General features: G+C 41.1%; 1 pseudogene; it reads right to left on the minus strand.

Annotated features, from left to right (window-relative positions):
- The window catches only part of LOC114005327 (retinitis pigmentosa 9 protein pseudogene), a 9609-nt pseudogene that overhangs the window by 2125 nt on the left and 2886 nt on the right, over positions 1-4598 (minus strand).

Raw genomic sequence — 4598 nt, forward strand, 5'->3', positions numbered from 1 at the left:
TTTATATCTCTTCTTTTTTTTTTTTTAATAATTATTTATTTTATTTATTCATTTATTTATTTCTTAATTTGACCAGAGAGAGACACAGAGGGTGAGAGTGAGAGAGAGAGGAAGTGAGAAAGCAAGTCACCAGATTCAGGACTTGAACCCTGGTCAGCCATGTGGGAGTGTCCAGCGCCTTAAGGACCAGACTAGGTACACTCCGGTTCCTTCCCGGACCTCGAGCTCAGACAGGAAAGGAGAACTGAAGCCCCACCCCTTCCTCTGATCCTGGGTTTGAGACCGCTAGAAAAAAAAAACGGAGTAACCCGGTGTTTCCTCTTACCCTAGCTCCTTGGCTTCAGACTGTAGGTCAGAACTCAAGTAGGTTGACACCAAAACAGAAATTTTAGTAGAATGGAATAGAATAAAAGTAGAATTGAAAATGCCTTCCTGCCTCCTGGATAGCGTAACTACAGTTTCACTATAACTTACTTTCAGTGGAATGTTTGTGCGTGGCTGCGAGTGTGCTGGAAGGTGATTATAGCTGCCTGAGAGAGGGAGAGAAAAGAGGTATCAACAAAGTAATAGTCTTCCTGATAACTCTTAATTTTCAGTAAGTTTTAAAAAAATTTTTGGCTTGTTTTTATTTTTCTATAAGGTGTGTGTGTATGTGAGAGAGAAAGAGAGAGAGGAAGCAGCCTCCAGGGTAATGGCCACACCTGCAATCCTTTCTCCATTCTCCTCAGGGACCTTGGTTTTGCATGCACATGGTGTGTTTTTCAAGCCAGGGTGGGGCACTCGAACTGCACAGTCTGCCGTGTGGGATCCAGCCATCATAACCACCATAACCACCATGTCACTGGCTGGCCCCATAAAAGTAATTCTTTAACAAAATTTTCAGCTAGCTAAAGAAAAATCAGAGAGGCAAGCTCCTACTGAGGCCCAAATGAAACGTCACCTTACTTTGTCTATTTTTATTTATTTTTGGGGGGCTCTGCATGAAATCACCTTCCCTAAGACTCCATTCTTGCTTGGTTCTGCCCGTTCAACAGTCTCTCAAACTCTTTGTTTAATAAAAAGCCCAGTGGAGCAGATTTAGTCTATGCACGTGTGAAGAGGGAAATGTCAGTGATTCTTTTCTGATTTGACAGAGAAAATTCATACGGCCAATTTCCCTTCCTGAAGATGGAGATTTTAACACAAACACTGCCACCAGACAACTAAACTATTAACGAAGAAGTTTGGTCGAAGATGCAGTTGTTTGCTCTCTGGGCTCGGACCTAGTTGGCTGAGATACAGCTAAATGCACCAAGAAGGTCGGCATCTCTGGTAAATACGGACCAGCTGTGGCACTTCCTCTGGAAAGTGGTGAAGAAAACTGAAGTCAGCCAGCTGGCCAAGGACACATGCTTCTTTTCTGGCAAAACCAAGAGACAGGCCATGGGGATCTGGCACTGTGGTTCCTGCATGAAGACGGTAGTTGGTGGTGCCAGGCCTACAACACCACTTCGGCTGTCACAGTAAGGTCTGCCACCAGAAGACTGAAGGAAGCCAAAGACTAGTGGAAGCTCCAGACATTTGGAATATCACTAGCCTATCACAGGTTAATTTATGTAACAACAACCAAAAAAGCAGATGTTTTACATGTTAAAGGTCATTTTATCAGGGTCTATCCAAAATATTTAAAGTCTAGAAGTTTGACAAATTGTTAGAAATACAATTTATAGGGGGCCAGCAGGTGGCATGGCCGTTAAGGTGCTATCTGGATACCCCCACATGGTCGACCACAGTTCAAGTCTCAGACCTGGTGGCTTGCTTTCTCACTTTCCCTCTCTCTCTGTGTGTTTCTCTCTGGTCAAATTAAAAGAAATGAATGAATAAATAATTCTTAAAAAAGAAATACAATTTGTTAGGGCCAGCAGGTGGGATGGTGGCTAAGGTGCTGGACTTCCCCATGGCTGGGCAGGCTCGAATCCTGGACCTGGCAGCTTGAAAATCACTCTGGGCACATGTGCATGCATGCCCAAAATCTCAGGAGGAGGGTGGAGGAGAAGAGATTGCAGCATGGCCATCCGCTCGGTGGGGGAGGGGGATTTTGAGATTTTTCACTTTCCCTTTCTCGGTCTCTCCAGCAAGTGAACATCCCCTATGGCAAAAAAAAAAAAAAAAAAAGGTTTTTATTCATTGTTTCCCACAGTTTCAGGAGGAGGGAAGAACATTTTTTCCTTTTTGTCTTGCTGGTAAGAATTTTTTCTTTTCACCAACATTTTGTGGCTAAGAACTGAAATTTCAGTATTGTCACTGAATTAAAAAGGAGCAGACCTTTTAGGAAGTCATCTGTTATAATATGAGATGGAAAATGACATACTGGAATTATTTATTCCTTAGGGGAGTTTTAATAACAGACCAAAAAAGAAATAGAAATTAGAAGGATGGGAATAAGTAAAATTCCCATTATTCATGGATGATATGATTGTCTATAGAGACAATAAAAAAACTACAATGTAAGAGTTAACAAGAGAGTTCACATAATAGAAAATGTTTGACTAAAGACACAATCAGTCAATTGCTTTTTTAAAAAATATTTTTGCCATAGGACGCATGCATTTGCTGGAGACAGAGAAAGAAAGAGAAAGGGAAAGTGAGAAATCACTCCCTAGGGGGGATGGCCATGCTTCAATCCCTTCTCTCCCATTCTCCTATCGGGATTTTGGGCACACACCCATATATGCCTTGTGTGATATTCAAGCCACTGGACCTGGGTTTCGAACTGTGATCGGCCATGTGGGAATCCAGAGCCTTGACCACCATGCCACCTGCTGGTTCTCAATTGCATTTTAAAAGAAAAAGAAATAGAAAATGTGTACAGTGTTTGATAAAATATAGCAAACTTAAAGTAATCAGGAGTAAACCCTCAAAAAGAAAATGAGGGCAAGGGTTCTTTCCTTCCCCACCTTCCCTCCGTTCTTTCATTTGCCAGAAGAAGAGGTTGAGGCAATTTTCTGACTACATAGCAAGACATAATGCCACTGTAGTTAATACCATATGGTGGTGTTTGTGATAGGGGTTGTTTGTGACAACTGGATCGGTAGATTAGAATGGAAAAAACAGCTCCAGGACCTTGTATGAAGAATAGTTATTAAAGACCAGTGGGTAAAGGATGTACAATTCAGTAAATTTGAATTTTTGACATTGGAGTAAGGGAGATATCTACATCATACATAAAAATACATTCCCTGTCAACTAAGAACCACAGTGTTGAAGGCAAAACTTCAAAACTTTCAGATGAAAATGTACAAGAAGTATTTGTATGACTTCAAGGTAGAGAAATACTCCTTAAACAAGACATACATACAAATTTTTAAAAATGAAAATGTATGACCAGTGGTGGTTAAGAAGGCTAGATCCCACATAGCTGGCCACACGGTTCAAGTTCCAGACCAGGAGGCTTGAGAAATATGACAGACCCGTGCATACCCGAAATCTCAGAGAGAGAAATGGAGAAGGGATTGCAATGTGACCATGCCTTATGGGGCGGGGGTGCTCTCTCTCTCTCTCTCCCTCTCTCTCTCTCTCTGGTGAGTACATGAGCCCTCTAGCAAATTTTAAAAAAAGGGTTTTTTTCACTGAATAAAAAGAATCTAACTTTACTGAATATAGGAATGGATGGATTTTTAAATGAATTATGTTTGCTTTATGGTTATTACTTTTATAAGCCCTATGACCCATGGCAAAACTTTCTTACTGGTACTATACACAAGTGCTTGTCTATTCTTGTCAAGTTTCTATTTAGTTTCAGTTCTATAGGTGCCTAAGCAAATAGTTTCATTTGTAACTGAATTACTGGGACATGGTAATGCATTGCAGCTGGCAGTAAGAAATCAACTTCCAAAGACAAGTACAAACTTGTCTTTTATGCAAAAATTCAAGTATACCCTTTTATGTTTTTACACTAGAATTGATGTCATGAACTTAAAGGCAAGCAAACACTTTCACTTTCTATCTCTTAGCTGAACAAAAACACGTAGCATTTTCATTATTTCAAATAATGCAATAGAACCCCTTCTTGAACAAAATGGCCAGGGTGCTGATGAAACCATCTTTTGGGGAAGTGTTTAATAAGCATACTTTATTTAAATACATTCTCCAGTAGGACATGGAGAATTCACTGTCTTTACTTGGAAAGCTGTGTAAATAGTTATCTGTCAATTTATGTACGCTGCTCACCAACATTCCCTTATCGGAAATCAGAATTTCCACATCACAGATCCTGAAAGGGCTTTTAAATCTTCCAGTGCTGGTTCTCCTCTGGCTTGCTCCTCTCTTCGTTCCACCCAGGCTGTATTAATGGCTCGCTTCATATCATCATCTCCATCTTCATAAATTTCCTGTGGAACACTCCTAGGTCCCTCACTAGATCTGCCTCGGTGTCGTAGGAAGGCTTTTTTTTCCTCTGTGCACTCTTTTTTTTTTTTTTTTTGAGAGAGATTTTCGCTATAGGGCGCGTGCGCTCGCCAGTCAGACAGAGAGAGACAGAGAGACAGAAAGCGAGAAATCACCCCCCAGGGGGGATGGTCACGCTGCAATCCCTTCTCCTCCATTCTCCTCTCGGGATC

Source organism: Tupaia chinensis, unplaced genomic scaffold (assembly GCF_000334495.1).
Source record: "Tupaia chinensis unplaced genomic scaffold, TupChi_1.0 Scaffold143645_1, whole genome shotgun sequence".
NCBI classification, from domain to species: Eukaryota; Metazoa; Chordata; class Mammalia; order Scandentia; family Tupaiidae; genus Tupaia; species Tupaia belangeri.